Source organism: Myxocyprinus asiaticus, chromosome 30 (genome assembly GCF_019703515.2).
Source record: "Myxocyprinus asiaticus isolate MX2 ecotype Aquarium Trade chromosome 30, UBuf_Myxa_2, whole genome shotgun sequence".
In the NCBI taxonomy this organism is placed as follows: domain Eukaryota; kingdom Metazoa; phylum Chordata; class Actinopteri; order Cypriniformes; family Catostomidae; genus Myxocyprinus; species Myxocyprinus asiaticus.
In genome coordinates, this window is record NC_059373.1 from 24,600,568 (window position 1) to 24,612,699 (window position 12,132).

The window sequence follows — 12,132 nt, forward strand, 5'->3', positions numbered from 1 at the left end:
TCTGTTTTGTTACTTTTAATCTGTGTTTCTATCCATCTCATAATACAAACATCACCATAATGGTCATTCTTGTATCCAATCCAAACAAATTATTGCGTGTTGTTGCGCTCTGGACTGTGACTGTGCAGCCGCAGCTTGTGAGATCTTTGCCCCGGCTGAACACCAGCTTAATATATTAACTGAATGAGCACCATCCTTGCGCATAAACAATAACAGAGTGTGCTACTAGGTGAACAGGTGTTTTGCATCATAGTCAAAAATTGTTACTAGATTATGTATAGAATGCTCTACTGACCAGTGAGCAACCAGTGCCAGAATTATTCATTTTATAATAAAAGTTATACTCTCCTTATATTATAATGAGGAGTAGATAAATGTTATATACTGATGCCATTATGATGTAGGTTATATTTTATGAATAAGCTTTCAAATAAACTTTGAATAACTGTATACGAGTATGTATGTGTAAAACAGATTAATATTCCTTAACCCATCCACCCATCCAGACATACACACACACACGTCTGAGCACACAGCCCTATCAAGCCAGCACAGTTGTGATTCGGTTATCTATGGTAAAATATCAATGGATCCTTTTTATGGGCCTCTTTTATGGATCCTCTGGGAAGGCTCAATTACACAGCTGCATCCACAAGTGACCTTGGAAACTAATTTGTTTTTCTCTGGTTAACTACAAATCCAGGGGAATGGCTGATTACAGTGGGGTAGATAAAGAAATACTTGTTATTCTTTATTGTTTCTGCAACATTTCATTGTTGAAATTATATTAACATGGCTTAACAAAGGTGAATGCAGAAATAAGGGAACGTCATTGCTGTTTTAACAATCATGGAGAAACTGAGATAAAAAAAAAAAAACCTTTGAGATAAACCTTTCTCATGATTTAATATTGTTGTCTCTTTCCTTTTCAGTTAATTTCATGAAGATTTTTATGTATGTATTTATGTATGTATTTATTTATGTATTTATTTATTTATTCTTTTACTGGAAATACCATTTCAAGTATTCTGTTCAATGGGTCTTTTTTGCAGCTTTTCGAATGAGAGTAACATGAAATGCTGTTAAGCGGTGCAGTCCCAATGTTTGCTGTAATCACACAGTCACAGCTTTAGTTTACTCTGACATGTCTTTCAGTTAGCCTAGGCTTTGCTGTCACGCAATGGTTTCTTTGATAAAGGACAAAATGTAGTTTCTTGGTGACAAAATAGATACTGTGCAGCGCTACTCAATAAAGCTCAAGTGTACAACATGTTTTTCTAGTATTTGTTGCCACATAAGTATTTTATTTTTATTTTTTTTACATATCCACCTTTTTCACAGGCAGCAAAATTACCCATTATGCTTAGCGTGTTCTTCCAATGCGGATGCTACAGACTTCCACTTCGCAGCTTATTCCCATTACCAAGCACTGAAATATCACTAACAACAGTCAAAAATGAGTGAACAGTCTGTGTTTACTTAACGTAAATCCCTTTCTCACTAAAGGCCACGTGTGGACATTCGGTTTTGACGGCAATCCCTGAATAGATAAGTACACAATCACACACATTTACATGGTAAAGTTACTGGGCTCTAGCACTCTCTGCATGTGCCCTGTATGTTTGTGTGTGTGTGTGTGAATGAGAGAGTGAGACAGACATACAGCATGCAGAGAGAGTGAGATAATTCACATATATGATGCGATAGATTTAATTACGTTTTTTTGTTGAGCAGTTCAATATTAAATCAGCCAAATCGTGGACATTTAGGGAATTCAGAAGACCCTACTGGTCGCTTTTTAAGGTTCGAAAAAAGAGGAAACATCCATGAAAAGAGGACTTGTGGTCATAATAAAATCTTCAGATTTGAGGCACATACCTTAGTATTATTTCTGCATTAATAAGTGCCGCCTTCTCACGCACTCTGCCGAGAACAACTTTGTCTCTCCCTCATTCACATACACTCACAGCGTGATGAACCTTGTAAAGATGATTAATAAAACAAAGGCTTGGTTTAAATGTTTTTCATCTTTGTTATCTTCCAAAATGACGGTCAGTATTTGGAATTATCAGAATCAGAATCAGAATGAGTTTTATTGCCAAGTATGCTTACACATACAAGGAATTTGTCTTGGTGACAGGAGCTTCTGGTACACAACAATACAAAAAAAGCAACAAGACTTTTAAAAAATAATTAAAATTGAGTAAAAAAAAAAAAAAAAAAAAAAATTATATATATATATACTGTATATATATATATATATATATATATATATATATATATATATATATATATATATATATATATATATACATACAAACACACACACACACACACACACACACACACACACACACACACATACACATATATGAATATATATACATACACATACATACATACATGTAAAACTGACTGAAAAAAGATTACTAAACACAGGACAAACAAAAACAACAAAACAATAGAAGCACTCCACACCGAGGCGGCCATCCGCGGCGCCATCATGATGTACTTATCTGTCAATATTTTTTTTTTAAAAAGGCAAGTGACAGAGAATTAGTTTAATGCAACCTCTTATTATTACAGCTGGTTCGACTCGGAATGTTTCATCATTGGCAGCTTTTGGGGGGCTTATCATTGTGACATTCATTTTCCAGTAGTCTTTAAGCCACCTGCAGTTGTTATAACACCCTATAACAGCACATAGTTATTCAGACCCTTAGCTACTCGCCATCACCAGTAACGTTAGTCTAGCTGATAACAACAATTAAGCAGAAGTGTGGAGCATCCGAGAGGAAGTCTCTTGCCGCAGTGGTGCTGCCCATGGAGAAGTCAGGAAAAAGGTGGATATAATAAGTAATGGATTGATTGTGCTGAACCATACTGAGCAGAAGGACTTTACCACCCTCCTGCAGGTGGGAGAACCGTTTGCAGCACACTTGTGCCCTGCTTCTGCACTTAGCTGGAAGTAACGGCCTTCACTCCCATCCAAACTGTGCAGACATACGTCTGCTTTCGCGGATAAGTTTTACACGGCCTCAGGACAAGCCGTATCAGACCTGCACACCATGCAGTTTTGCAGGAGTTTAGGCAAAATCCTGGAGGACATGGACGAATGGAATCCCGACCTTGCGCTCTTCAAAGAATTGTGCATCATGTTGCACGCCACTGAGATAACTGCCCTGGCAATCGGAAGATTGCTATTCAGTTTTGTGGCACGTGAACGACATCTCTGGAATTTCAGAGATGCATGAGGCTAACAAGGTAAGGCTTTCTGACACTCTGGTGTCGCAGCCGAGCTTGTTCAGAGACACGAATACATTTTCTCAGAAAAACTCTAAGCTGCAAAGAAGCACTTGCAAGCTATGAAACATTTCCTGCCTATTAGTGCTGCAGTCGCAGAAAAGCCTCTTCACTCATGATTTTCATCAGGGCCACACCCTACCAAAACTAATGCTCCTCCAGCTTAAGCCCTGTCAAGCGGTGCCGAGGTGGTAGTGAGACAGAGACTACAGTTGGCTCCTAAAAAATATGTTTGAACTGCCTCCCAAAAAGGTAAAGCAGTTATCACATTGTTTTTTATCCTTTATCACTTTAACTGCTGCAAAGCAAGTTACTGGGATCATTAGTCTAGTGATTTACTCCTTAGATTCCATATAGGAATATTCCAACTCTACCTCAGGATGGTTTTGGGTGCCCCTGCTGGCGGCCCCCTATTATAACCGTGATCAAAGGACTGGATTCAGTCCCCACTCCGAACAGTTCATCCCCTCACATGACGTGAGTTCTGTGGAGAAAATCGGCTACCCTCTGACTATTATCTTGCCTCATTTCAGGCAATATATATTTATTTAGTGCCACTGATGTTTCACTCACTGGCTCTTCCCCACTTAATTTTTGAAGTGGGCTTTCTGCAAATTTTCTACTACATTTTTGGTAGCAAGCGCAACCAAATCAGTATTTTGGCGCTGTGCCTTAGGGACCCCTACTGTTGATCATCTACATAACGTTGAGTGACTGACTTGAAAGGGAACGTCTATGTTACTATTGTAACCCCGGTTCCCTGAAAGGAGGGAACGAGACGTTAAGTAGCCTTGCCAAAATACTGAATGCCGCTGAAAAGGTTTTAGAAATCCTCTCGCCTCTTCAGTCAAATTTCCTGAGGAGGCTGTCTTTCAGTCTGCCTTTCATATGCTTGCTGAGATGGAAAACCATTCAGAGATCAGGGCTCTTGGGAGCGACCCCTACTGTGGATCATCGACGCAACGTCTCGTTCCCTCCTTTCAGGGAACCAGGGTTACAATAGTAACCTAGACGTTTTAAAGTGACTTAAACAGACTCCATTCTCTCTTCATGCTCGCCAAATATATCCATACCTTAGTGTAAACCTCTGACCGAATGAACAGTGTAGAATATTTGATGGCCATTGCAGATGTTGTTATCTAGAAAGCAAGGATGCCCAATTACCAATATAATTCTGATATACAAATCAAGAGTTCAGACACATCTACTCATTCTTTAATAGTAATAATATTAAGTCATCAAAACACAATTTATAGTTTTGTAAAGAAATTTACTTTATATACAGTATATGGGCACATTTTATATATGCATACAAAACTAATTTCAAGCATTTAAGCATAAGCCTTTAGATCAAATTTCTTTTTTTCAGTCATGAGACAAATTTATCTAAGTGTATCCAAATTTTTGACCAATGACTTTTGAGTGTAAATTTGTGCATGATTGGTCTGTTCCAAAATCTTGAAAGCAACTGTGCAACAGGTGTTTACTGTAATGTTGGTGTATTAATGTCTACACTTTTTATGTTCCAAGTTTTTAGAGGAGAACAAGGTCAGGAATTCTCCATAGAATGGAGAAATTAATGAAAAAAAAAAAAAAAAAAAAGATTGAGGCCAGGCCTGCTCGATCCAGAGGGCAATCTCTTTCAATCAGGGTCTATATTATATTTTCTGTAAAAAAAAAAAAAATGAATAAATGAAAGAAAGAAAATCCTCCTTGAGATTTAACAAGACAGTGCCAAGGAGCCAAAGGGCAGCTAATGAATAATGGATGATGGCACAATGAAAATCAGGTCCTCTTCAAACTCTCTCAGGCTCCTCCCCACTGCTGCTCAGGGGCTCTAGACATTGTTTTTTGGAAGCTCATCAACACAAATTTGATATAATATATATTTTCACTTTTTTATTGTAATGCTTTATTTAAGCTTTTGTTGCAATGACATTGTTTGCAGAATTATGTAAAGTACAGTACAAAGCAATATCTTTTTTTAACAAATAAGTTATTTGAATAATTTACAAATAAATAATAAAATGTGAATATGTTTTAAAGTTCATAATATTTACTGACAGGTTAGCATACTTTAAAATCTCAGATGGTATTCAAGTAAATAATTTAGGTAATTTGAATATGTCTGAAAAAGATATGAATAAAATCAATGAATAAATAACATGACAAAAAACATCTAGTTTCTTCTTCTCTTGGCCATTTGTTTTATTTTATTTTTCATTCCTTAAGGACCACAAATGTAATTGGTGATTGGTAAACTCACCAGGAGAGATATATGGGAGACTTTAAGTGATTCTGATAGCACTCCATGGCTTGCAGGATTAAACCATGTGAAGGTCAAAGCTTGTGCCCGCACCTCTCTCTCTCCTTTCCAGAGACTTAATTCCCAACTCTGAAGTCAATGGTTGGGAGTCTGATTTGTTTTGTCACTGTAGAGGGAGAGCGCACACTTTTCCCACCCTCCTCTTTCTCTTATGATTCACAGTCATTAAAACACTGGAACTTTGGAGCTTTAAAGTCACCCTGACCCATGCTCAGCCAACGGGCCTGAGTGGAATATAAAGCAGTGGAGTGATTGATCTGCCAAAGCATCTGCAATTAAGCCACCACTGTGTGTGAGACAGGCCTTGTGCTACACCACAGATTCAGAAATCAACCTGTACCACGGCAGTCTGCAATCAAACACAAATGGAGAGTGGAGGGATTAAACTTGAAAGAATTTAATCACGCCTCACATCACAATTCCAGGCCCTCTGTTTGACCAGTGAGCAGGAAATCACAACTGTTAGGCCCTTTGTCTTGTCAAAATGGAACAGCGAGATTTAGGATCCATCTTTTCATGGTTCGCTCCTGGACTTGATCCCAAGTTCCAAACCTCTTGCTTTTTTAGTCTGCCAATCTCCCATTATTTTGATCAAGTAATAGTATTGAGACTCAGACCAATTATCTTTTGCAGTGATATTTATTTGGAAAGTGCTTAAGTAAGTCTTCATGTCCATAAAACCAAGGATTACCGCAGGCCCCATGCCCTTCACTTTCCTTCTCAGATGTAAGAGAAATTTTCGATTAATCTCGGAAGTTCATTGGATGGGGATCAAGAACTAATTTATAGCTGTACTCTTGGGGCACGTCTGAAGAAAATCTAATACTAAAAACAAGGGTGAAAGGAGGGTATTGAACTTTCAATGACACCCTTAAAGAGTCTTCCATCAATCCACGTTGGTAGCTTCTTTGACTTTCAGACCTCTTTGACTGGTGCAAATTGTTTCTTTTAAAAGAAAGGAAATAAAGGAGAGAGACAGGGTGATGCTGGGGTAACGAGGCTCTTTTCAGTTTGCCCTAATGGCATATTTATGAGTGCTCTAATCTATAATGACGTTTTGGATACTACCCCCATTCTATTACTCACACGATCCAGATCCATTCCCTGGGATAATTACTACACGTTAATGGGGGTGACTTGAGCCTGATTGCCTTTTAACTCAAATGGACATCTCAATTTCTGCATTGTGGGATAGACATGAGAAAGAGAATGAGAGTGATTCTTTAAAAAGGTAATGGATGTTGGGGAAACGAGGGCAAATGTGTGTTTTATGTGCTTGACTGACCCTATTATCTTTATTTGATCTACATCAGTGTTCTGTTTATGGAGCTTCACTCAAAATGTGCAAAGTCAACTTGGTAAGCACTATAATACACATAATCTGATGCAGTCTGGGTTTCAGACTCTGGATTCCCCTTAGAAAGCACTTTGTCCATGAGTGCACTTTTGAGTTACTGCTATAGAGCCTATATTCCATCCATCACACAGATCTGGTACAGTGGACGACCAGGTCTGTCCAGTGATTTTTCAGCTCCATCTAAGCACCTGTGAGATCGCATAATCTGTATAAATACCAATGGGAATGCGATAAAGGTCATTACATATCTAATTCACAGAGAATATCCACTGTCGATATTAGTATTATTATGGTGAATGCTTACATGTTATCAGTTTAACATTATTATGGTCTTTATTTTTTTTAATTTTTTTTTCAGTGGTCTACTAATCTGAACCTTGTTCTGCTCAATTTCTCAAACTATTTTCCAAAATACTGTTATCCAAACAGTATATTGAAACTCAAGCAACACTAAAAATGTATGAAGGAAATTGGACTAACAAAACAAAATGTGAAACCAAGTGTCATTTACTATAAGAAACACAGCACAAGCACATTTATCAAGAAAAAGCAAAAGACAATTGTTGGGTTTGAAATGATAAAATAATAGATTTACTGTTAAAAATGAGGACAAAAAGTATTTTTGCACATTCTGGCTGTCAGACGTTAATGGAACATGTCCATAGTTAAAAATGTGAACTACACACGTGGTTACTCCTCGTGGACATTTGCATGAACTTTGTACATCAACTACAAAATTAACTTGGCACTATTTAGTTAAATTCATTGCAAAAATGGTTCAGAAACGAGAAGCTAGTTTTGAAAAAGCTGTAGTGTCATTTGTTTGCAGAGATGACGCTTTGATATTTGTCATAAATCAGAATGACATTCAGACATTTTTAATTGTCCAAATACTTTACGAGGCCACTACATATTATATGCACAATTGTACTGTATATTCTGGACTGGGTTTCACTTTGTGGACATTGTATTGAATCTGGCTAGATTTAAGTCCAAAACATTTTGACATGTTTTCCTCAGCTTTGGTCTAATTGCAGCATGCGTAATTATGAAATGATAATTTTCCTGTTGGTGGATGAAACTTTCTGTTAAAGTTCAGTCAAAACACTCATTTCAAGAGATGCTTATAAAGAGTGCATTCAATATTTGAACAAAACTGTTGCAGCTGTTTACAAATCATTGCTTCATTTAGTACAATCAGACTTTTCAAACAACGCTAAACTCATCTTTACTGGGGGAAATAGACTCTTCTTAAGGGCTAGCTCTGATGAAATAAACAATATAAAGGAGCAAAGCAATGAATTATAGATAATAGAGAACATGTAAATTAGAGCCTGACCGATATGTGATTTTTGAGACCGATACTGATGCCGATTTTAGAGGGGGGAAATTCACTGATTACTGATATGGTGGCCGATATAGTTAATTTTTGAGCTGGAATGAAAACAGACCTTTTCTATGTGGACTGTGCACCGATTTTGCACCGACATGACTATGCAAAGGTACTCAGAAGGCTGCTTTCTTAAACAAATATTTTTATCAAATAATATTTGACATTATTATTATACATTGTCAACAAATTCTAGAAATGAACACTGAGAAAATAAAGAATAAATAAAAATACAATAAATAGCTAAATAAACATCAGTACTCTATGTTCAGTATCAGTCAATTGCTGCCCATTTTAATAAAGAATAAATAAATCAGTAAATCGATAAATTGGTCGGGCACTAATGTAAATCCATCTCATTGTATGGAAAATTCGTAGATGCGAATTCGAAACCCACGTGTATTCTTCTGTTCCAATGTGAGGTCCCACATTGTAACAAAACCCTTTGAGACTCGCTTAATCTGTCCAGTGGTTGCCATCTTAAATCAAGTCTAATATCATGTGACAAGTTGTCAGAACTCAACACCACTTCCATTATTCCGGAAGGCCTCAAAGGAAAGATGAAGAAAAAAAAAACAAAAAAAAACGTAATAAATAAAAAAAAAAATGTGCATGAGCGGATGAAAACTAAAGGCAGACCTGTGGGTGATTGATTCTGTGGAAGGCATTAATCTTGTTCTCGCCATCTTCATACCCATCAGTTACCGTGAGAATGTTTTTGACAGTACATGGGGATGCATGGTTTTATCAATGTGTTTTAGGCACACAAAGTTGCAGTTTGATCAGAGTCTGGGTTGAGGGTGACCTTAAAGCTAGTCTCTAAGGCTGTTAGCAGGTGATTGTGCCAATTAGATGACCATTGCTCTAGGCTGACTTTTGATACTATTGTAGATGGAGAAACATAGGTGAATTCACTTAACAGTAATGCCACTTGTGTGCACGGTATTTCAGAGCAGGCGCTAAATGGCGTTAAATATGCTGAAACAGTCCTGTGCAGTATTGAAATTAATTTAAAATCATTGCCATTCTTTTCAGTGCACTATGCATCCTTTCTGTGTAAATGCACTTATTATAGATGGCCTTATTCACAACCCTGGCACTATTACCATCAGGCTATTACCACCTGCAGAAAGCAAGCGGTAAGCAGAATTTGTTTAAAAGAGCCTTTTGTGTACATTTTCTAGTGATCATGGCAGGAGTAACTCATTGCATGATGATCAAATGATGGATAAATGCATTATAACAGGGCATATATCGAGATATGCAGTGCAGTCAAGCGTACTTTGTCCATTTTAAAGGGACGATACAGGTGACTGGATCACAGTGGTCGAGTAAATTTCTGTATGCAAGATTGCAGTAGTTGGTTACCGTCAAGTTCAGGAATTGCACAAATTGCATCCGGCACAAACTTTTTGGGCTTGTTTTTTTTTTTTTTTTTTTTTCGTTGCTTAATTCCTATAGTGAATTGGGTGCTAAAACAACAGAGAACATATGCAAATAAATAATACTATCAGCAGGGAAAAATTATTCTTGGCGAATTGTTCCAAAGTCTTTGTCCTGCTTTTAGAAATATCCACTGAAGTTTTATCACAGCATACAGTGGGCCCAGGAGAAAAGAGTTAGGGATCCCCTAGTGCTTTATTGAGAAGTTCTGTCACTCTTGTTCCTTTTTCCCATGAGAGCACTGGGCCGGTTTCAGTTAATGAGCCCCAACTGTGCTAATGTGTGTTAAAGTAGGACTATGCGATTCCCTGCTGGTTTTGCATCACAGCATTTTGACAGATTGTGCATCAGTAGGGCTGTGGTACACTTCATTCTCCATGATTACACCCTTGGGCTTCAAGCTTCAACACTACAACAGGTCCGCGCAGCTGACATTCAAGGAACTAAGCTAACACACTGTGAGAGAACTCATTCACTACAATTAGATTCACAAGGTTGCCTTGACCACTGTTATTGTTGTATGGGAGAGTGAAAAACAGCCAGAGTTAGTACATACTTTTGCTGTCAGAGGGATGACATTTTCTTGTGAGATGTGCTTGAAAAGGAATATTTTCTCACAAAAAGCTTTAGCATTTGTTGAGTGGTAACAAATCACTGGGATTGTAGCCTCACTTGCCCTCTTGAACATATACATTTGACTCATCTTTAATGAAAAAAGCTCTTTAGTTTTTCAGCCTGTTTGCAGTTTCGGGGTAAATAATGTGGTTCTAATGTCCAAGGTCTGATATCCAAGTCCTGCAGGTTATGAAATCATCCAACATAATCTCATAAATAAAGTGGGGCTCATGCACATGTAGGCTACATTTTTGACACTGAATTGACACAATTGACATAATTTACTTTAAAACAAATGCCTTTTTACATATGCACAACTTAAGAGATGTTAATTTTTGAGGTTCATTGAATATTCAATTAATGACTTTTCAAGCTTTATTTTGTTGTGTTTATAATACAGTAAATTTTGAATAATTAAATATGGTTAACACAGGGATGTGCAATATGGAGGAAAACTGTGATAAGTTGTAGGATAATGCATTATGCAATGCGATAATTCTATGATGATGTCATGAGAGCGCAATGAACATCGGAAATCTCTCTCTCTTTTTTATTTCTGGGAGAAAAAAAAGGACTATCTATCCCAGAGATCACTAACATAGTCATCTTTTGTTACAAATTGCATATAGACTGTATATTATATCTACAGTTTTACCATTATTTACATATCCACAAATCTGATGCGCTCTATCATTTGAGTCAAAAGTAGTTTTTGGAGAAACACGATTTTAATCTCAGCTTTCAAATGATGTCAACTGTATCACAAAATGTAAAGAATAAATAATGTTTTGATGCTCTTTAATGCTATGTGTGACTGCGTTAGCTGCTCATTCAAATGGAGCGTGGAACACTTAATGCCGCCCAATGCTCAATGCATTTGTTTTTCTCCCTGTCTCCCTCTCATTCTTTCTCTCCCTCTGTCTTTCTTTCTTTGTGCTAGAAGGGCTGGTTGAGCCAAATCTGACATTTGGTAAATACTGCAAGGATGAACTTACGTTTCTTTGTCATGCAAATTTCTGTTTTTGTTTTGGCTTATGTGATTAGCACTCACTACAATAAGGAAGCTGTCCTACTGCGCCTGTCTTATCTTAGTAATAACCACTAATTCTGACAATCTCATGATCAGAGCACTGGTACTTCAAAACACAACTTTGGGCAGTTAGCTTGTTGCTGGGAAAACTGTATAGCATATGACAATATTGTATATGTTAATCTTCTTAAATATACATAACAACTGTAATAATCATGCGTGTAAGCTGTATTTACATTACAGTTCAAGATGTTCTTTGGAGCATTTTACTGTGTAATTCTTGACAGATTGGTGTGATTTATTGGGAATTAGAAATGTGTATTTACATACGTACAGTACATTAGAGCTGTCAATCGATTAAAATTATTAATCAAATTATGTCAATTAATTATTCAAATTAATCACAATTAATTGCATACATCAATATTTGCTGAGAAAGGCTTCCAAATAAAGATAATTCATATAAATAATATATAATAATTCAAATATATAGGGCCTATAATAAATATATAATATTCAGTTTGAAATAAATTGCATTATTGTGGCAGATGAATAAAGAATTGTTTTAACAATAAAATGTGGCTTTAAGGAATATTCCAGGTTCAGTACAGTTAAGCTCAATTGTTAGGCTCAGTCGACAGCATTTGTGGCCTAATGTTGATTACCAC

General features: G+C 36.9%; 1 protein-coding gene across 1 annotated transcript in view; it reads left to right on the forward strand.

The window, feature by feature from the left end:
• The window catches only part of LOC127420803 (CUB and sushi domain-containing protein 2-like), a 491,575-nt gene that overhangs the window by 222,578 nt on the left and 256,865 nt on the right, over positions 1-12,132 (forward strand). The window lies entirely within an intron of this gene.